Source organism: Crinia signifera, chromosome 1, assembly GCF_055691185.1.
Source record: "Crinia signifera chromosome 1, ASM5569118v1, whole genome shotgun sequence".
Lineage (NCBI taxonomy): Eukaryota > Metazoa > Chordata > Amphibia > Anura > Myobatrachidae > Crinia > Crinia signifera.
The window spans coordinates 374,502,929-374,526,709 of record NC_139217.1 but is presented as its reverse complement, the minus strand read 5'-3'; the positions used below and the strand labels follow the sequence as shown (position 1 = coordinate 374,526,709).

The following is a 23,781-nucleotide window of genomic DNA, read 5'->3' as shown; positions in this document are numbered from 1 at the left end:
ACCAAGGCAATATATGCAGTGTACTTAGCCGTCTGCTGCAGGACCCTCCGTGGTCCTGGGGATAGCGTCGCCTCAGGGAATCCAGCCACTCTGTACCAGTGAGAATTTACTCCTCTCAGCTCCGTGCAGTGTAGATAGGTGCCAAAATGCAGAGTGAGGGTAGAGACCAAGTCCCTGCTGCAGCGGGGAGAACCAGGTATTGCCGCCTAAAATCCCCGTCAGCCACTCCCTATAGAGGATTCCTTCATTCCCGTGACTCCCCTTCTCCGGGGATCACATGGAACTGACCACTATGTGAGCTCCTGTACCTGGCTGCGACCTCTGTATAGGAGTTCAGCCAGGAAACCCAATCCAAGATGGCGGGCGCCATCGCGGGGTGCCTGTCGCCCAAGATCCCCCTATGCAGGGAGCCAGCTTCGGAGTCCCCCAGGGCCCAGGACAACCCCCCCTGTTTATCGGAAGTAGAAGCGCTGCACTGAGAAAGCAGACAGGGAGCTGACAGGATGCGCTTCTGTCAGCCCCTGCTGCGCTGTCAGTGTGAGGATTCTTAAAAGTATTCTCACACTGTCGCCTGCCTAACTAAAGTGTAAAATGAATTAAAAAATCAAACAAACACCCTAGCTAGCTCTCTTTGTGGCTGCTCCAGCAGCCCTTCAGCATAGCACCCACTCCGGTGGGCACCTAAAATGAAACTGAAGAGATCCGGGATGCAGGAGGGAGGAGCCTGCCTCTCAAGTCTTTAGCATAAGTGCCTGGCTCCTTCGGAACCTCCTACATCCCAATGTTGAGCAGTGTCCCAGGGATGAGTGAAGAGAAATCCCATTTTTAAATAATGGCTACATGTTTGGATAGTGATGGAAATATAGCAGCAGATAAGAGATTTCCGATTTTAAAGTGGGGATGATCACAGGAGACAGAGCTCTACTGATTTTGTAAGGGTATAGGATCCAGGGGAGAGGTAGTAGAGTAGGAAGGTGAGAAGAGAGTAGGTACTTCAACTTAATTTGAGGAATCAAATAAAGAGAAGGTGCCAGAGGGTTCAGGGAAGGAACTGAGCAGGTTGCTGGCTGAGGAAGAGAATTCCATTTCATTTTGGATCTTGCACACTTATAGTAGCCAGAGGTTGGGTGCTGAAGGTGTAAGAAGTGATCTAAATGCATTAATAAAAAATTGCATGGTGTTGGAAGCTTGAACAGAGATGAGAAATTTGAGTGATTATAGCCTTATATGTTACTTGAGTTTGGGGGTTTATGCGTCTGACGTCCTGCTCTATACAAGAGTTTTTGTACATGAAGTGTGATAGGCAGCCCCTTCATCTAGGGTCATTTTCTGAGTTTGGGTAACAGCAATCTCAGGAAAAGCTCATGCAGAAACTGGTAAGAGTAGTTGTTGCAGAAAGGAGGAAAGTTGATGAATAGCTTTGCAATAAGATCTTGCATTAAGTCTTAGTGGCACAGACTTTGCCAAGGCAAATTGAAGTGTCCGCTCCTGGGAATTTATAGAATGTGTTTCCACAAATTGTGAGGTGGGATGGCATGTCACACAGCAATTAAAGCTCCTATTTGACAAAGACTGGCCAAACACAAGTATCCAACTTAAGATCTTTTTAACCAATAGGACTATATGAACACACATAATGGAAAAACCTTGGCTTTATGCAATTGGATGACAATTGATATTCCAGGGAGATTGGAGTGTGAGGAAAGGGAAGGGCATCAAAGATAAATAAGTGGATAGGAATTTGTCAGAGCACCTATCCTCATTTTATGTCCACATTTGCACATTTGGAAATATTATTATTATTACTTTTTTTACAAATAGTTAATCTGTCTAGAGCTACCATAAACTTTTACTTTTTTTTAAACCACTACATGAATATTACATAGAATTTCTTGTACTGTATAAGAGTTGCCCTTGCTGTACTGTAAAAGGTATAAGAAGGTATAAAGTGTGCAATTAGCACAAAAATAGGACTCGGCTGTGTGATTCCATCACCACTAAAAGGTCCAGAGGCTTATACGGAAATTCCTGCTCCAATGGTAACCTCATTCTGAACAATTCAGTCGACAGTCCTGCTCAGCAGTGAACATGTAAGAATTGAAATATATTTCTAAGTTTATCCACAGAAATTAGCTTTAAATTAAATCCAGCTCACCCCATTAACGCTGTAATGTTTGAAGTGGCCACCTACCTCCAAACAAGATTTCATATACTGTAGCCATGTATATTCTACTATCTACTGATTAAATTGATTAAATTCTCAGCTACAGCGCATTCCTCATTAGACACCAAAACCGCGTACTTTATTCAAGATGAGTAAAACGCATCAGAAATGGTTACAGTCATTGTACGCCTAACCCCTGACTTCTCTTGTTATTGTATCAATTGTCCTCTTTTATCCTCGGCCTCATTAAATGCAAACTTACTGTGTGACATGAATTCAGATCTGGGAGATGAGTGCACAAGAATTCACAGCTCGTCGCCTTTACAGGAGTCTAATTTCTGGCGAGAAGGGAAAAAGATTCACTTTAAACACTGAGACACAGGCAGCAGATCCCACGTCTTAACCCCTTCCCTGGCTGACACATCCAAAAGCAAAAATTATATTTCTGCTTAATCATGATAATACTAAAGTAGAGGACCTGGCACAAATCCCCCCCAGACAGGAGTGACGAGGAGAAGGACCTGGCCGGGACAGGCAGGCGCACCGCCACGGCACCCAGCTTGACTACCAGAGACGGCGACCCCCGATAGTGAAGGATTTTCCATCTGCAGGCCCCAGCCACTCTCCTCCAGCATGGGCAGATTGCGGGAGCCAGACTACCACGCACCAGATCCCAAGGAAGGAGGTATGGTTACACCATCGGGGGGCTGTGGCATGGAACTCAGCCCAGAGAGGGCCCAACTCAAGCCCCAGGCCTCAGTGACCTCCCCCCACCGCCCACAATGGCTCTCGCACCAACCACCACTGGAACGCTGCAGTAAATATATGCTCCCCATGTCCATGTCACTCTTTAGAGTACATCTAGTGCATACCTGTACGTGTCCTATATCTGTACTGTTTTACTTGTCTACCTATCTGGCTGGTACAATCGCCAAGTGGTGCCGCTGAATGGCTGCCTGGGTGCTGCACTGCTCAGTAAAAAAAATGTTCCCCATTATAATACCTCTAATGCATATTTGTACGTGTGATATATACCTATACTGTCATTGTTACTTGTTCCTACCCTGGCTGTTGCACAGCAATCCAAATAGAATTCCTACTATACACAAGCATACCTGGCCAATAAAGCCGATTCTGATTTCTCCAACAGCAGTTAGGACATTCATACGGATTTCAACAGTTGAAGGTTACAAGGTTGCATTCCAGCCAGTGTCACAATCCTGGTTAACGGTCAAATTATCCTATGGTAATCCCAGACCACCAGTCTATCACCTAGCATCAGGCGTATCTGACCTGTCCACAGAAACCATTCTTTAACCCCTTCCCGCCGCAGCCTGTTTTTGCCTTCCTGATAGAGCCCTTTTTTTCAAATCTGACATGTATCACTTAAGTGGGGATAACTTTTTTTTGCTTTTACTTATCCCAGTGATTTTGAGATTGTTTTCTCGTGACACATTGTACTTCAAGTTAGTGGTAAATTTGGGTCGATACAGTCTGTGTTTTTTGTGAAAAATACCAAAATGTCGTAAAAAAATGGAAAATTTAGCAATTTTCAAAATGTTAAATTTTCTGCTTGTGAGACAAATAATCATACCACTCAAAATAGTTAATAACTAACATAGACCATATGTATACTTTGTGTTTCCATCATTATTTCAACATCCTTTTAATTTTTTTGGACACTAGGAGGCTTAAAATATGAATAGCAAATTCTCAAATTTTCAAGAAAATTTCACTGAATTTTTTAGGGACCAGTTCAGTTCTGATGTGACTTTGAGGGACTTGTATGTGAGACACCCCCATAAATGATGCCATTTCAAAAACTGCACCCCTCACAGTATTCAAAACAGCATTTTGGAAGTTTGTTAACCCTTTAGGTGTTTCACAGGAATTAAAACAAAGTGTAGGTGAAATTTCAAAATTTCATTTTTTTTGCAGATTTGCAATTTTAATACATTTTTCTAAGGAACACAGTAGATTTTACTAGAGAAATGTGACTAAAAATTGATTCCCCCAATTCGTTTGTTTTCATAAATATCCTATATGTGGCCCTAGTGTGCACGTTGATAAAACCACAGGCTTCATATTAGAAGGAGCACCTACTTGATTTTGGAGCCTCCTTTTTATGAGATTATTTTTTAGGCACCATGTAGGTTTCTAGGCACCATAAGATGCTAAAAGTTAGGAACCCCCCCACAAGTGACCCCATTTTGCAAACTACACCCCTCAGGGAATTCATCTAGGGGTATAGTGTACATTTCAAACCCCCAGGGGTTTCACCAATTGTGGTACAACTGGGTTGTGAAAATGAAAAATTACATTTTTTACACAAAAATGCAGTTCTGGCTCAAAATTTTTCATTTTCACAAGGAATGAAGGAGACAAAGCACCCCAAAATCTGTGCCCCAATTTCTCCCGAGTACGGCAATGCCTCACATGTGACCAAAAAATACCATTTGGGTGCATGGCAGGACTCAGAAGGGAAGGAGTGATATTTGGATTTTGCAGCACAGATTCTGGTGGAATGTTGGTGGGTGCTATGTCGCATTAGCAAGACCCCCGAAGCACCAATACAGTGGAACCCCCCACAAGTGACCCCATTTTGCAAACTACACCCCTCAGGGAATTCAACTAGGGGTATAGTGTACATTTCAAACCCCCAGGGGTTTCACCAATTGTGGTACAACTGGGCAGTGAAAATGAAAAATTTAATTTTTTACACAAAAATGCAGTTTTGGCTCAAAATTTTTCATTTTCACAAGGAATGAAGGAGACAAAGCACCCCAAAATCTGTGCCCCAATTTCTCCCGAGTACGGCAATGCCTCACATGTGACCAAAAAATACCATTTGGGTGCATGGCAGGACTCAGAAGGGAAGGAGTGATATTTGGATTTTGCAGCACAGATTCTGGTGGAATGTTGGTGGGTGCTATGTCGCATTAGCAAGACCCCCGAAGCACCAATACAGTGGAACCCCCCCACAAGTGACCCCATTTTGCAAACTACACCCCTCAGGGAATTCAACTAGGGGTATAGTGTACATTTCAAACCCCCAGGGGTTTCACCAATTGTGGTACAACTGGGCAGTGAAAATGAAAAATTAAATTTTTTACACAAAAATGCAGTTCTGGCTCAAAATTTTTCATTTTCACAAGGAATGAAGGAGACAAAGCACCCCAAAATCTGTGCCCCAATTTCTCCCGAGTACGGCAATGCCTCATGTGTGACCAAAAAATGGCAGGACTCAGAAGGGAAGGAGTGATATTTAGATTTTGCAGCACAGATTCTGGTGGAATGTTGGTGGGTGCTATGTGGCATTCGCAAGACCCCCAAAGCACCAATACAGTGGAACCCCCCCACAAGTGACCCCATTTTGCAAACTACACCCCTCAGGGAATTCAACTAGGGGTATAGTGTACATTTCAAACCCCCAGGGGTTTCACCAATTGTGGTACAACTGGGCAGTGAAAATGAAAAATTAAATTTTTTACACAAAAATGCAGTTCTGGCTCAAAATTTTTCATTTTCACAAGGAATGAAGGAGACAAAGCACCCCAAAATCTGTGCCCCAATTTCTCCCGAGTACGGCAATGCCTCACATGTGACCAAAAAATACCATTTGGGTGCATGGCAGGACTCAGAAGGGAAGGAGTGATATTTGGATTTTGCAGCACAGATTCTGGTGGAATGTTGGTGGGTGCTATGTCGCATTAGCAAGACCCCCAAAGCACCAATACAGTGGAACCCCCCCACAAGTGACCCCATTTTGCAAACTACACCCCTCAGGGAATTCAACTAGGGGTATAGTGTACATTTCAAACCCCCAGGGGTTTCACCAATTGTGGTACAACTGGGCAGTGAAAATGAAAAATTAAATTTTTTACACAAAAATGCAGTTCTGGCTCAAAATTTTTCATTTTCACAAGGAATGAAGGAGACAAAGCACCCCAAAATCTGTGCCCCAATTTCTCCCGAGTACGGCAATGCCTCACATGTGACCAAAAAATACCAGTTGGGTGCATGGCAGGACTCAGAAGGGAAGGAGTGATTTTTGGATTTTGCAGCTCAGATTCTGGTGGAATGAATGGTGGGTGCTATGTGGCATTAGCAAGACCCCCGAAGCACGGTGAAATGATGAACCTAATAATCCATAGATGTGTGGTATATTTTAAAACACTCCTTTATACATAGGCCGGGTTTGTCGGGGCAAGTTTCACAGTGGAAAATAGTATCCTTTCTTATTCCCTTTTTATAGCAAACTTTGCACCTTTTTTGTGTCCTGCCCTTTTTTGCAGTGGAGGGGATTTCGTTAGGAAAATGCTGCCCTGGTACAATACGGGGGCCAGTACTAGAAGTACTGGGGCCCTCTGCCTGCTGGTTCCCAAATATTAGGCCCTTTATGACTTCCTCTTGAAAGTGCATAAATGTCCCCCTCTGGCTGGTAGAACGGAATAGCACGTAAGCGTTATACAGTGCCATCTGGATGATATACATGGCCAGCTTCTTGTACCAGATTTTTGTTTTCCGCAGGGCACTGTACGGCTTCAGTACCTGATCTGAAAGATCCACTCCGCCCATGTACTTATTGTAATCTAGGATACAATTAGGTTTTGAGGTGTGGGTACTGGTACCTCGTACAGGGATGGAGGTGGTACTGTCTCCATGAATTGTTGTCAGTATAAGGACATCCCTCTTGTCCTTATATTTGACCAACAACATATTTTCGGTGGATTGTGCCCTGCTTTCACCCCTTCTCAGTACTTGGGCAATGTGCGTTTTTGGGAGGCCTCTTTGGTTCTTGCGCACAGTACCGCAAGCTGCTGTACCTCTTGAACCAAGGGCCTTAAACAGGGGGATGCTAGTGTAAAAGTTATCCACATAGAGGTGATAACCTTTATCCAGGAAGGGGTGCACTAAATCCCAGACAATTTTTCCACTAACACCTACGAGGGAGGGGGGGCATTCTGGCGGTTCAATTCTTGAATCCTTCCCTTCATATACCCTAAACCTGTGGGTGTACCCTGAGGTGCTTTCACACAGTTTATACATTTTTATGCCATACCTTGCCCTCTTACTGGGAAGGTACTGGCGGAATTTAACCCTTCCTTTAAAATGTATAAGGGACTCGTCGATACAAATAAATTTTTCAGGGATGTACATCTCTGCAAATTTGGCACTGAAATGATCAATGACCGGCCTGACTTTGAATAGCCGGTCAAAGGTGGGATCATCTCTGGGTGGGCACTGTGCATTATCGGTGTAATGTAAAAATTTAAGGATTGTCTCAAAACGAGTCCGAGTCATGGCCATACGATGAAGTGGGGTGCTGTACAGAACATCTGTACTCCAATATTGCCTAATTTCTGGCTTTTTTACTATGCCCATATGTAACACCAGACCCCAAAATGTCATCATCTCTACTGCATCTACAGGGGTCCACCTAGCAAATGATGACGTGGGGTTTTGAGCAATAAACTGCTGGGCATATAAATTACTTTGGTCCACCATTAAATTTATAAAATCATCAGAGAAAAATAATTTGAAAAAGTCAATTTCTCTGAGACCTGTTGAATCAAATTGGATTCCTGGGATGGCCAAAAACTCAGGAACCTGGGGCTCAAAATTGTCTGGTGGTGGGGTCCATACGGGATCAATCATTTGGGGGGGGGTCTCAGCTGCTCTACGGGGGCGTCTTTGAGGGGGTCCCTCATCACTAGAGGAGGAAGATGAGGTTAAGACGAATCCTTCAAATTCCCCGCTTGCATCACTGGCTGTGTCAGAGTCAGAGGCAAGCATGGCATATGCCTCCTCCGCTGAATACATTCTTCTGGATGACTGGGATGACATTTGGGATGCCATTTTTATTTTTGTGTTTCTGTAAGTGTAATGTTTCAACACGTGTATAGTGTAGGGGGGGTACAAACTTTATTTCAACACGGGGGGGGGGGGGTATGTAGTGTGTAGTGTGTATGTAGTGCAGAAAAAAAAATACTTTATACAGGAATTTGATCCCAATAAAAAAAAAAAAAAATTAGATCAACCCTGTGGCAAAAATGCTGATCTGTGATGTACATCACTGATCAGCGCTCAGCGGCAACAGGACACCCACAAAAGCAACGTGGGTGTAAAAACAATTTGAAAAAAATAAACCACAGCACTCTCCAAAAAAAAAAACAATTTAAAAAAACTGCAGAAAAAAAATTATATCAACCCTGTGCCAAAAATGCTGTTCAGTGATGTACGTCACTGATCAGCGCTCAGCGGCCACAGGACACCCACAAAAGCAACGTGGGTGTAAAAACAAAACCCCACTGCACTCTCCCCAAAAAAAAAACTGCAGATCAGTGATGCAGTGATGCAACACTGATTAGCAGTGAGGGGCAGCAGGCACACAACTGTGGGTGCAACCTGACAGGGTATATATAAAAAAAAAAACCTGCACCCCCAAAAAGTTGCTGATCAGTTAATTTATACTGATCAGCACAAAAGGGGGGGGCAGCAGGGGGGGCAGCAGTCAGTTGCACAGGCAGCACAACCTTTGGTGCAACTGACAGGTATATATATAAGAAAAAAAAAAACCTGCACCCCCAAAAAGTTGCTGATCAGCACAGATATACTGATCAGCACAAAAGGGGGGGCAGCAGACACAAAATATAGCACTCTCTATCACTATCTCTCACTATCTGTCACTATCTGTAGCAGCAGCACACAGGAAGTCACAAGATCCAGGAAGCATCCAGCTGCTGGCAGCACGCTACCAGCGGTGATCAGGTAAGTATCAGGCAAGGATCAGGTCAGTATATCACGACAGATTGGCACAGTGACCGCTCTGCACGCAATTCCAGACCGGAATGGCGTCTGCAGCGCAGTCACCGTTAGTTTAAATCACGCGCAATGGCTGTGATTGGTCCGTCGGTCCAATCACAGCCTTGGGGGCAGGTGGGGTGAGGTGTGGTCATCACCTGTGACCACCGGTGACCCCCTCACGCCCCTTCACACCTGGCGGTGATTGATCCCTGTGTTACCGAGCGTCTGATTCGCCGGTAACACAGGAAAACGCTGCGATTGGCTGTTCACATTGAACAGCCAATCGCAGCGATCGCCGACGGGGGGGAGGCATCGCCGCCCCCCCTGGGCATGCTGGGACATGTCTGCTGTCAGGGACAGCAGACATGTTTAAACTGTCACCGCGTCTATAGACGCGGTGACAGTTTAAAGTCATGACGTATATATACGTCATGTGTCGGGAAGTACATCCCGGCCATGACGTATATATACGTCAAATGTCGGGAAGGGGTTAAAGGCAGCTCACATATGCTACAAATCAACTGCAGTTGATACCCGAGCTCAAACCAAAACCTGGAGGTTATCCATGTTTAACTGCTGTAGGTGTGTCTAAACATGGACATCCTAATAACCTTGTCACACTCCTTACCTCGTAGCTTCAACCGCCTTGGGTAAAGCTACGAATTTCCATATGGTGCATGTACAGGAAAATCCTCGGTACTGCACTTACGCATACCCAGGTTCTATGGGCTGCTGCGGCTGCAGCCCATAGATGCCAAAGATGAAGCCCCTGAGGGAGGGAACATCTCCCAATGGGACTGGAAGGTCTGACTTCCAACAGAAAGTCACGGTCAGTCAAAGTGAAGCCAGCGCAATCTAACGGACGGCATTTGGCTTCACTACAGTGATGGATTTCACTGCGGGGGGATGACGATGATGACGACAGTCATTGATGTGTCACAGGAGCACTTACTTCCTTGCTTATGTGCATCCATTTTGGAGGTGCATGGTCTGTAGTAAGCCAAAATTCTTGCCGCAGCATATAACGATTAAACTGCCCATTTAATCACTAAACATTCCTCTTTTATTTGCTTTCTCTAGGCAGCAATTTCTGGCTAAGGTATGTGATGGTTTTTTCCTCCCCATCTACCTCTTGGGAAAGGAATGTCCCTAACCCTGTCACAAAGGCAACTTACTCTTTGCAATATAAATGGCTTTTTTAAAATCCGGAGTCTGTTAAACAGGCTCTGCACACAAGGCATGCCTTATATCCTGCCATGCACCCTCCACTAACCCAGACCTTATTATGATGTCTGGTGACAGTTACTTAAGACACTCCATTAGAAGTGCTGCTCTAGTTGCAAAATCACAAATTAATCTGTGATACTAGCCTACACTTCGGTTTTGTGAACACTGCTTCTACATTGTTAGGTTGAGACTTAACTCTCCGCCTACTATACAACCCAAAGACTTCACTTCCATATTTCCGATGGTACACTTCTTTAGCTGTAAATCCCTGTGCCCGTAGAGACTCTGGTATCCCCTATGTTTTTTGTCCCATGAATTTGTAAAACCAGGAACGGTTCTTTTAGGCCAGGGCTGATTATGCTCATGAGGCGGGACCTTGTGCCATTTCGTTTTAAACCTCACATTACCATGTCTAACAAATCGCACATGTGCATTAATTCACATATTTTCATGACTAAAATTCACACATTTCATGGATAAAAATTTTCATCTCCTTTAATTAATCATGCAGTAGCTGGTTCTGCTCCTGCGGTCCTTCCTGCTGTATTATTTAATTTATTTATTAACAGTTTCTTATATAGCGCAGCATATTACGTTGCGCTTTACAATAGGAGACAGTGATAGGACAAACTGGTTATTTACAGACAGTCAAAAGGTATGAGGGCCCTGCTCGCAAGTTTACAATCTATAGGAAAATAGGCATTAGTTCCACCATAATGCAAAGGTTCCTGGTGTGCTGTATGATGCGGTGTCCCAGCAGTTTGGCCAGGGGTCAGGAGGATAGAAAATGTAAAAAAGAAAGAGTATATGTGTGGACTGTACAGTGGGGATATGATAGGAACGGTATATGAAGGTTAAGTGGCTGGTTCTGGAATTTGATGAGCTTGCCTGAAGAGGTGAGTTTTCAGGGAATGCTTGTAGGATTGGAGACTGGAGGACAGTTTTATTGTGCATGGGAGAGCATTCCACAGAGTGGTTGCAGCCAGACAATTGTCCTGCAAAATCGGGATTTTGAGCGATTGCAGTAGTTGGATCTGCAATTGCTGGCTTGGAGCCAGCTTCTGCTGACCATCATACAGCATCTGAATTTGTGTACAATTAAGTGCTCACTCGGATAATAATTTTGTGTAAGACATGAAATGCAAACATTAACAGGGAAAACCTACAGCCCACCTGACGCCCACCTGACATCTGGGACATAAAGGGAGATGTATTATCCGGGCAGTTAATGCACCACTATAGTGCTTCCTGTTCACCTTTTATTAAGGTGTAGTGGGAAGCAATTACTCCAAGTTGTATTAACATCTCAGCTGCCAGCTGGGGGAGAGAAAAGGTTTTACAAAAGGTAAAAAAATTGTACTTTGACACCTTAAATGCAAGGAAAAATACTACATGGTTTGGCATGTAGTACACAGATACTGGGTAGCTTTATTTTTATTTATATAGTGCAAATACACTCCATGCACCAGTGGAGCTTACAATACTGCTTATCACATGGATATAAAGGGGTTTATTGTTTTTATGGTAACATACCAGTATGGTATGTTTGGAGTGTGGGTATAAACTGGAGCCACCAGAGAAACCTCATAAAAAGAAAAGAAAAAAAAAACACAGGGAGAACACACAGACATACAGATCGAACATGACTGGGAAATGAACTCAAGGTTGTAAGTATGTAATGCTATCCACTACTACGCCAAAGTCGCTGTCCTTGCAAATTCTACTTGAGCTCCGTATAAACTATATGCCAACTGTAAACCTAATACAGCCTTGGCTATCATCATTAGCCATATATAAATTGATTTATCAGAAATTAGAGAGCATGATTTTTGCCTACTACAATGTTATAAGACATTACTGGAAATTGCTGTTCCCAAATACAAAATATTCGCCAGGAAAGCCGTAAGATCACACAGAATGAACATATCTGTAGCAAATATTTGAATATGAAAGTGCACTTGAGATCATTGATCGATACGGTCACTATAAATGCCTCTTTAAATCTCAATAAATATCACAGCATGGTTCCTTATATCTCATTCAAATGGACATTGCATCAACATAAGCAGACTGTAAGATTTGCAGAAGTCAGTGATGCAAAAGGCTGAAACTTTCCCATTACAACACACTGCAGTTCTAAGAAAGAAGAACTTACACAGTAGTCATTGGCCATATCGGGAGAAATATCAAACTAAGAAAACCTGAAACATAGAAAAACACCACCACTTATTTAGTATTTTTATTGTCAAGGTTGTCACATGTGATGAGACTTGGGGGTGTATTCAATGCGGCTGGCCCTTGGTATCACCACTTTGACCCTGCCTCCAAAATGGATGATGGTACACTGGAGTGGTGCAAGCCTTGCTCCACTCATCCCAAAAAAACTCTACAAGCGATGCTCAGTTTCTTTTTTGACAAAGACCTTGACTCATCGCCTGGCTGGAACAGTTAAGGCTGATTCTTTACATACAACTGTAGTTTCCTTTTCATTTGGGCACACCTTATATGTATGTAGAAATGACTATTTTTGTTTTTAGATGTATTGCTATACATTTTTTTGCATACAACACTAACACTTAATAAATTTACCCCTAGAAGAAAAACACGGATATACAGATATTTCTAGGGATTTACTTAGAAATTGTTGTACAAATGAAACACAATTGTGTCTTTTCATTGAGATAACAATGGGCCTGATTCGGTGTTGTACGCAATCCCAAAGGTTTGCAGGAGGACTGCACATGCGCAGAAAGGGTTCCACTTCCTTGCATGCAGTGTCCCCTAAGCCGCTTGGGGGCAGGGAGGAGGTGGCGCCAGGCATAATTCCTGGAGAGTCCTGGAGCCAGGGTCTGTGTCTTCAGATGCATCTATATACTGGCCTTACCTATGGACCAGTGATGGCCAGCCGGAGTACTCAGATGGCCGATGTTCTCGCAAATAACACAAGAGTTATTTAGCCAATAATGTCACATGTGATCCTATGCTGCATTTTTGGAAGCTGCAGTGGCCCACAGAAGCTTGCAGGATACATCTATTTACACAGCATTAAAAAGCAGGGGTTCTCAGCACTTACTACATGACTAATGTAAATGTAATATAATTAACAATAAATGCACAATATACTTCATAAATCATTTTCAAAGTGTATGTGTTTATTGATCACTAAATTACATTTCCATTGGTCACATGGTTGCGCTAAGAGAACCCTTGCTTACATATATCTTATATCTTTCAGGGAAAGGAGTATCCCTGTCTCCAATAGAAGCGACCAGAGATCACTTTCTAGTGACAAGCGGAGGCTACCATATAAAACTCCTTAACAACAATAGTATATGTACACATAACAACTGTGTCCAAAAATGAAGGTAAAGGGAAAGTCCTGAAGACCTACTAAACTTAATGGTCTATTTACTAAGCTTTGAGAGAGATAAAGTGGACGGAGAGAAAGTACCAACCAACAACTGCCATTTTACAAACAGCACTGGTAGCATGACAGTTAGGGGTCAAGTGGTTAGTACTTGATCTCCATTCACTTTCTGCGAGGATCAGTAAATAGACCCCATAATGCAAAAAAACCCTGGGTCCTGAGGGGAAAGAACATGTGGGCACTTCCTCCTTTCACGCTCTCTGCAATAAATGAAAGCCTTAGGGTACTTGTATATTATAGCGGCGCCCCCCGATTTCCATCGCGCAATGTTTTAATCGCATGCCATGCGATGCGATTTTTGCCCCCTATACGATGAAAGATTGTATAAGCACCCTAAAGGGTGCTTTGAAGCACTGTAATGGGTGCTTACAAGGTTAAATGCACCCCCACCCCACTATAAACGTGAACCCGAAGCGTGGCGAGCCAGCTTGGGGCTTTGGTACGCGTCCTCCGACCTTTTCATACCCCCACTATCCACATCGGCGTGGAGTTGAGAATAGAAAGTGTGGCGAGCGCAGCGAGCCCCGCGAGGGGACGCGGATACCTTCACAGGTATCGGAGTCCCCTCGCGGCCTTCACAGGTATCCACGTCCGCTCGCCACACTTTCTATTCTCAACTCCACGCCGACGTGGATAGTGGGGGTATGAAAAGGTCGGAGGACGCGTACCGCTGCGCTCGCCACGCTTCGGGTTCACGTTTATAGTGGGGGGGGGGGGGGGGGGGGTGCATTTAACATTGTAAGCACCCATTAGGATGCTTATACAATGTTTAATCGCATCGCATTGTATGCCATATACAATGTCATACAATTTTAAAATTGTATGGCATTGTACAATATCGCGTCGCATCGCATACCATCGTATGCCTTATGGTATGCGATGCGATGGGCGCCGCCAAAATACACAAGTACCAGCCTTAGCTTCTGTCATTATTTTTTCCCAAGATATTTTAGGTTGTGCACCAATTGCAAAGCACTTTACAATTATGAGCATGATGCTATATAAGTTAATACTGGTTGAGTATCCCTTACCCGAATATCCGTTATCCGAATTATTCCGAAAAACATACATTCCAGAAAGTGAAATGTATTTATTTTTTTGCTAAATACTTACTGGGGACATTTGTAACAGCACTTCTGAGGACATGATATATAACTGGTACTATATTTGTACAAGAAAATGATTGGTTGGCATTCAAATTCAGTGCCTGAGATAGTACACAAACTTTGTTTCATGTTTTGCGACCTTGTTTTATGCACAACTAAAACATATTTGTGTGCATTTCATGTGTTTGATGTGTTTATACAACATAAATGCAAGATACTTTAAAATACATCATTGAAATATTAAAATATTCCAAAATACAGAATAATCCATTATCCAAAATTCTCCTGGTCCCGAGCATTTTAGATAAGGGATACTCATCCTGTACAGTAAAAGTATTCTAAAATCACATAAAAAAAAAAAGGGTGAGTTCTTGATCTGTCAGCGGCCTGTGACACAGTTGACCTTCCTCTCACCCTGTAAAACCTCCACTCTCTAGGGCCCCCTCTCAAGGCTTCCTACCTAATTCTTCCTTCTATCTCTCTCTACCTTTAACTCCACTTCCCCCTCTCTTCCTGTTGCTGTCACACAAGGCTTTATCATTGGACCCTTCTATTTCTCAGTTTACAGCGCCTGTCTTGGTGATCTAATCAGCTCTATTACAATGCATTTGTTGAAGATACAAATCTATGACTCCCCCTGCACCCACTGTTGCATCTGATCCACCTGTCTCTTTTCCACCCTACAGTATTTATGGATGTCACAGTGCTTCTTTAAACTGAACATGTCCTTTCTCCTCCGCACCTCTCTCTTTCTGTAGTTATCACTATCCTATCTCCACACCCTTAGGGGGGTATTCAATGTCAGGGGAACGGCTGTCGTGCCCCTGTCCCGTTCTCGCTTGGCTCGACTGGAGCTCGGCGGTCGAGATTCAATGTCCCGGCCGCCGAGCGGCGAGAAGGGGGCGTGGCCGCGAGTTGATGATGGAAATAGCCGAGCTCCGGCCAGGAGCTCGGCTATTTCCGGCTTTTCTCGGCAGAACGAGCCCGACAGCTTATGCTGTCGGGCTCGTTCTGCGGTGAAACCCTGTTCAATGCTGTCGGGGAAGACAGCATTGAATAGGGCCCCGCAGCCATCTCCCCATCGGGAGATGGCTGCGGGAGCACGACTGTGTTTGAATACCCCCCATAAACTCACTGCCTGGTGCCGTCTTTACTCCTCCCTCTCCTCCGGCCCATATACATGCTATCTCCCAATAGTGCGTTCTTTTTTTTCTATTTAACCTGTGCTAAATATCTAAAATCAGGCCCTTCCTCACACCGGAGGAAACTAAATCCCTTATTCATGCCCTTGTCATCTCCTGTGGCAACCTGTAATCCTCTGGTCTGGTTCCTGTCTCTCCAATCTTAAATCTATCCTCAACCCTGCTGCTTGTATCATCTTTCTATCCCACCACCCTGAATTAATCTTGCCTCTTTTTTGAAGAATTGATGGGCTCCATTTCCCCTTTTAAGATTTAAGCACCTGGGTAGAAGGCAGAGGTGTGCGAGCGGTGGCATCACCCAGAGCACAGGGGCCTGGGGTGGGACAGTTACAGCAACACAGCCCCTACACCTGGTTAGCAAGGTGCATGGAACAGCTAGTAGCAGAGCTGTTCGGAGAGGTAACACATATCACATTGCTATTGTCCCTGCACTTGTCAGCTACTTCATCCTCTCTTTTGGAAGCTCAAGGAGATGATGTAACAAATCAAAGCAAAAGAAAAAAGAGAAAAGAAATCCGAATGTATCCTATAGGCTGCATGCACATGAATATTGGTTCTGTCCACAAAATGTACACGTATGTAGAGAAGAACTAAGTACCCCAGAAAGGTACACTATAATATCACGTAACACTTGTTGCTTTTTCGCCCTCCTTTCCCTCCATGGCACTCACAGCAAACACACCAGATGGACTAGCTGTGTCAGCAGCTTTTAATCTGCACACTAAAGTATTATGAATTTTGTCTTTATTTCCTCCGAATTATCCTGCTCTGCATGATCACCCTACAGAAGCTGTGAACAAACCTGCGAGAAAGGAAGGAAACATATTAGGCTACTAAAAGCGCCTTATGGTTACTATTTTCAGTCACTGTAATGTCAAAGTACTTTTCTGTTATTCTGGTGTGAAACTGCTCTGCACAAACAAATGATAACACAGTTCTCAGTCCATCTAAAGCAGAGTTGCTGACATTTGAAAAAATAATCTAGGGATACTGGCCGCTCAGCCTGTTCATCCCAGTAGGTCACACTCTATTGCCAGTCCAGGGGCCCTGGAAGCACTGCAGTACACATCATGACAGGTTTACAGCATTCATTTCAACAGTTTAAAGAATAGTAATTTATTTATTTACTGTTTCTTATATAGCGCAGCATATTCCGTTAAATCAAGGCATAACTTGAAGATGGTCAAAACTGTAAAATAGGGACAATTTCCTTAATACCAGGGACTGCTCATGGTCATTAAAACAATTATTCAATTATAGGAAATTAACAACAATTAATAATATTGAAAAAAAATAAAGGCAGTCTGACCAAAGAAGGTTTTACTCGTGCATATCCCTGGCAATTATCCCGAACAGTTTCTGACTTCACATTGAGTATAACCTATATTAAAAACTAGTGTTGCTGTATTTTGAGTATTTGAAGTATATTGTGGATGAAATCCTACAGCATTAGAAACACATCATTAATTATTTATTACATTATAATTATTAGGTGAGTGGGATTAACACAGCAATGGTTTTATATGATGTCCCCGAGTACAGACAAATCTAGACCTAAACCTCAAAAACATACATTTTGGGTGAAAAATCCTATGAAATCCTACAGATACATGCACACACCAACTCCGCTGTATATGAAAGAAAACATAAGAATTTTGTAAGCTTGCAAACAGGGCCCTCCTACCTCCATGTTGGTTTGTATCTACCCAGTTTGTTTAATCACTGTTGTTTCCAATTGTAAAGTGCAAAGGAATATGCTGCGCTATATAAGAAACTGTAAATAAATAAATAAATAAATAATAATTCAAAGTTAATTTATGAAAGACCATCATTTGATCAAATGCAGTGGCGGCTCGTACCTTCTTGGGGGAGGTGGGCTGCCTCTGCCCGCAGCCACAGCGAGGGGTACCACGATGCAGGCATCCCCTTGTCGCCGCTGCCTCTCCTCCCAGTACCTGCCGCCTGTGCTATGATGACAGGCACCAGGACTGGCACATGCGCAGTACAAACATCTGTTCTGTGCATGTGGCCAGCTTCTATGGGCTGCTTCGGCAACAGCCCATAGAAGGGAATCATGGTCCCGGCGCCTGTATAATGCAAATGACAGGCACCAGGACCAGCATGTGCGCAGTACCGATGTAGCAATCTGGGAATTTGCTCGGCAGCCCGCAGAAAGGCGTCCCGGAGGGAGGTAACACCTCCCAATGGGACTGCCTTGATGATTGGCAGGTCGGACTTCCAATAGGAAGTCACTGCCAGTCACAGTGAAGCCAGTGCAGTCTCACAGACTGCATCTGACTTCACTACAGTGGCGGATTTTACCTGTCCCCCCCCCTTCTTACCCGTACCTGCACCCGCGGTCTGCGTCTCGCCCGGCTCTCTGCCGGGACCTGCCTGACTGGCTCCTGCTGCTACAATGAAAACTGACTCTTAGAAAATGGCTGCCCCATACTGCAGACAGAAAACTGTCTGCAGTATGGGGCAGCCATTTTCTAATTGTCAGTTTTCGTTGCAGCAGGAACCGGCCGGGACCGCGGGTAACTATAGCCCCGCAGCCCCCCGGCGGCACCCCCAATTTCTCTGCGCCCCCCCCCCCGGCCACTGCAGGGGCTGCGGAGCTAAAGTTACGCCACTGCTGCAGCCCATAGGTAAAAACCGCCACTGCTCAAATGTAATGATCAAAAACATTCACTTTATTTCCAAACACACTGGGTGTAGCACTACTGAAAAGGTTTAGCAATTAAATCAAATATTGTCAATAACTGTGTAATTGGAGGTCAGGTTGCAATACACAGTTCATTATCTAGTAAGTCTTTCGAACATAGAAGCTTTGTTTTAGGACAACAGAACATAACCATCATTATTTATCATTAGTAGCAAACCTACATGCATATGCCCCCATTATTTAGGATTACTAGTGAATCAACATGTCTTAATATCCAAAGCATCCTTATCTAGTACTACTAACAATATACAGAGCTTGTTAAGATAATTCATACAGATTTCTACGTGTTTTTTTTCCCTTCCATGGCCAGATGTACTAAACTTGAAAAGTGATAAAATGGAAAGTGATAAACCACCAGCCAATCAGCTCCTACCTGCCATGTCACAGGGTGTGTTTGAAAAATGACAGGTAGGAGCTGATTGGTTGTTGACTTATCACTCTCCATTTTATCACTTTTCATGGCTTAGTACATCTCACCCTAATTAAGTTCTCTTTTAGGATCCATTTCTGCATTTAAAATGCCTGATAGCTCTTTTCCTGAGCTCTCCCCCTACCCGGACACCACTGGTTTCAGCATCTGCCTACTTTCCCTTCTGAGCCCTATGCATGACACCCTAACCCTGGCAGCAGCACTTTCCCCAAGCAATTCCCAACAGGTTCTACAATGCATACACATATAGGCAGCACAGCCCAATGCCCCACGCCTACTTGCTAATATGCAACTCCTGCAGATATTTATTTATATTATACATGCATATAGGTATGCCTTCCTCATAGACACATACTGCACACACACATCTCTGTGCACATGAACAAGGAGGGAGGAAATCAGCTTGCTGTAGTGGAGGATGAGGGTGCGTGCATCTTCCCAGCTGAGTGTATATAATGGCAGCATACTACTGTATGGCCATATGATAACAACTGCATCAGTCCCTCATATAACAGAGCATCATACACTTTTGTTAAGCATTCCCACGCCGGAGCGGCAGCGGGTGAGACAGGCTGCTGATGCAGGGGAGGCTCTGGTCCAGCCCATCTGGGGCATTTAGCAGTACCATCACCGGCGCTGAAGGATGAGGAGGGGACGCGTTTCCCGACACCGCACCGTGCATGCCTCCAGCTGCGGGGGAAAGAACCGCACATCGCTGCTCTTACCTGCTGCCGCCTCCAGGGTAGTAGTAGGTGACTGCTGCTGCCGGCAGCGAGAGGGTCAGAGCCAGGAGCAGCACATCCTGCCAAGCCAGCACTTTCGCCAGCTCATGAAAGTTGTCCTGTGATTGGCTGCCCGGGACTTCCCCCACTGTACCGTCCCCCGTCTCCCCCAGCGTATAGCGCGGCTCTGACTACTACTCCAGATGTGCGCGGATGTAAAAGAGACGCTGATTGGCTCACTCACTCTGTTTTGACGGCAAGGAATAAAGTTAACTCCTTAGTTGCTGGGTAAGTAAAATAGATGTCACAACAACATCTAGATGGGCATGACCCCCCCCCCCCACCCCCAAAAAAAGCATTAACAAATACACAATAACATCGTTGGGTGGGCAAATGCACCTAACAAACTAGAATTGCTCATTCGCAAGTGTGGAGTCTTTGCTTATAACAAACTAGAATTTCTCATTTGCAAGTGTGTTTTTGCTTAGTGTCACTATTTTTCTTGGATGGGATTCCGAAAATCATAGTGCCTGCCTAGATAGCACAACCACAGAACTTCAAAAAAGAAAAGTGAAAGGTCAGGACAGCATACATGGCTCTGGGCTGCTCTTTAAAGCCCTGACAGTAAAATAAAGTAAAATAAATTGTCTTTCTATCATTTTATTTTATTTAAAAATTATGCAAAAATGTATGTATGTAGATCAATCGATAGATACACACAAAAATGGGACGCACAATTGCCCCACAAAAATAATAATAATGTAACATTGAGCACAGTGGCTCAGAAATCAATGAGAGGCATAGATCAGTCAGAATGACTGTGCATTTACATAAATGACCTAGATACATTTTCTGGACAAATATGGTCACAAAAGTACCATTGCATGCGATTTCCTGCCGCCGTGAAACTACACAAGTACCGAACATTTATTACTAAGCACCACCTTGTTAATAAAAAAAAGTGGTAATCAAGAGCTGTTGAGCTATAGCTAACAGGCTTATACACGTTACACTATGAACTACCGATATGGACTGTACAGTCCATAATGGTAGAAAACAAAGTACATACCACACCGTGTGTATCCAGGTTGCGATGCGAATTAGCACCCTTGCTGGGTCAGAACCCCAAGAAAACAATATAGACTGCAGGCAGCACAATTCTGACTAGAAAGTGTACAATCTATAGTACAATATAGTAAAAAATTGGGTACTTGTGTATTTTGGCGGCGCCCATCGCATACCATAACGCATGCGATGGTATGCGATGCGACGCGATTTCCTTGGATAGTGTGCGATGGCATACAATTTTCAAATTGTATGGCATTGTACATGGCATACAATGCGATGTGATTAAACATTGTATAAGCACCCTAATGGGTGCTTATACAATGTTAAGCACCCTAATGGGTGCTTACAATGTTAAATGCACCCCCACGCCACCCCCCCCACTATAAACGTGAACCCGAAGCGTGGCGAGCGCAGCGAGCCCGCGAGGGGCGGCGGTACGCGTCCTACGACCTTTTCATACCCCCACTATCCACGTCGGCGTGGAGTTGAGAATAGAATAGTGAGCGCAGCGAGCCACGGAGCCCGAAGCGTGGCGAGCGCAGCGAGCCCCGCGTGGGGACGCGGATACCTGCGAAGCCTGCGAAGGGACGCGTTTACCTGTGAAGGTATCCGCGTCTGCTCGCCTCGCTGCGCTCGCCACACTATTCTATCCTCCGACGTGGATAGTGGGGGTATGAAAAGGTCATAGGACGCGTACCACCGCCCCTCGCGGGCTCGCTGCGCTCGCCACGCTTCGGGTTCACGTTTATAGTGGGGGGGTGGCGTGGGGGTGCATTTAACATTGTAAGCACCCATTAGGGTGCTTATGCGATTCTTCATCGCATAGGGGGTCAAAATCGCGTCGCATCGCATGCCATCCGGTACATGGCATGCGATGCGTTCATCGCGCGATGCTGAAATCGGGCGCCGCCAAAATACACAAGTACCAAAAATTGTACATTGCCAAAATCATACATAGAATTGCACAGTGTGTATAGTCAATAGCAGTGGTTCTGGCCTCAGGCAAGGTCAAGGGATATATCGTCCATAGCCAAAATTGCACCATGTGTATGCACCTTAGAGGCAGGCAAGGTCCATAGAGATGCTGTAGTTATATGCAGGTGTGTAGGGTATGTTTGCATTGTTGCCAATGCCTTATACAGCCAGCACAAAGAAAACAGTGTGAAGGCAACTCAAGTTTCTCGATCAGATCTGCTTAGGAATAAGAAACATTTACCAATTTAAATGGTAATTAAAAACATTGGTATTTTTATAAAAGAATATTCCCAGTCCATAGCGTAACAAAAATTATTGTTAACTGTTCTGCCATCTTCTGGTGAAAAGAAAACATATTAAAGTGGTTTCTAAATGATCTACTGGTGAGCTGGGAAACTCCCCTACTGTAACATTTATGATTCAATTTGATATAGTTGCCCCTCGAAACATTAGGGTGGATGAGTCAATAGCAAAAAGATAAAACAAGTCAGAACTGAAATGATCGATTTTATATATATTTTACTGTGAATAAACCTTGACTGTTAATATTTAATATTCTGCTTGTAATGATGCATTATTTGCATCAGGAAGTGTCACATCGCCAAAAAGGTCAGGAATCAATGCACTAGTCAAAGCAATAGAACGGCAGCCAGCCATGACATATAGGGGCAGATTTACTAAGAGGGGAGTTCTATATCACATGGGATGTTGCTATGGGCAACTAATCAGAGTCTACTTTTTATTTAGCACATTCTAGAAGATAATAGATAGTATCTGATTGGTTGCCCATAGCAACATCCCATGTGAAATAGAACTCCCATCTTGGTAATTTGTCCCCTTAAAGTGGATATATAGAGGGCGTTTTAGTGGTTAGCTCAGTAGTTCCCAAACTTTTTTTCTTGGTGTCCCTAGGCCAAAAGTTTTTATTGAGAAATGTAGAAAAAAAATTCATTACATAAATTGTGTTTAAAGGTCATCCTTACAGTTAGTTATGTGGGGAGGGATAGGATTCACTTCTGTTTGACCACATATTTTAAGATTGGTTTTTGACCATTTGAATGACTCCAGGAACACCAACCAAAAGGCACCCTTGCAAGTGTCCCAAGACACACAATTTAGAAGGGAAATCTGTCAGCTGTAGTGTGCCTGCACACACATTGTAATATTATGCTTATGGACTGATATTGGCAGTGATATCACCGCTTGTACATTTTAGGTGTTTAACAAATTTGCAGCTCTCCACAAATCCACTAATGCTGCTTTCAAATTGCAAAATGAAGGTTTGCACCGGGACTTTGAAACAGGTCAGTCCCCGCATGAACCTTCAGTAGGGACCTTCACATCCCCACAGCGAACCGGCAATAATGCCGGTTCGCTGACATCATCAGGGGCACGGAGAGTCAGCACGTCATCGGGGGTGAAGGCAGCGCTTAGAGCTGCTCCAAGCGCTTCCTACTCCAAAAGGACCTGTTTAACCCATTCACACCGCCAAGCAACACGGCAACGAACCGGTAAGAACTCAGTTTTATTACCGGTTCAAATTGCCGTGTTGCTACCCATTTTAGGGAAACAGAGTAACCCCTTTCACTTCGCACTAATTACCAGGTCAAAATGGCTTGTACCCGGTAATTAATTGTAAAATGTGAAAGGAGTATAAACTAGGTTAGTTAAAAAATGTTTTTATAAACAGCAGGGGGGGGGGGGGGGGTGACATACTTTTCATAATTTTTTTAATTACATATTTAGATTTTTACATTTTATATTTGATTAAATTGGGCGATATGAATTTAAATGAAAAATTGTGGGCATCCAGATGTACTTGCTCTACTTGTATCCTTTCCAGCAATAACATGTTGCTCCTTTTAAATGCATTTTGAAGATATTACTTATTTCTAGGTTTACAGACACAGGATACATATGAATGACCA

The 23,781-nt window shown here is 43.9% G+C and overlaps 1 protein-coding gene across 3 annotated transcripts in view; it reads right to left on the bottom strand.

The window, feature by feature from the left end:
* CAMKK2 (calcium/calmodulin dependent protein kinase kinase 2) overlaps positions 1 to 19,968 on the bottom strand; it is a 133,989-nt gene extending 114,021 nt beyond the window's left edge. For 2 of the 3 annotated variants that reach the window (XM_083151371.1, XM_083151369.1), the window contains exon 1: positions 19,814 to 19,968. The gene's annotated coding sequence lies outside the window, so the exon portion shown is untranslated. Of the gene's footprint in view, positions 1 to 2,426; positions 2,503 to 19,813 lie in introns of those variants that run through there. The other variant, XM_083151370.1, reaches the window with a different exon arrangement.
* Between the last annotated feature and the right edge of the window lie 3,813 nt (positions 19,969 to 23,781).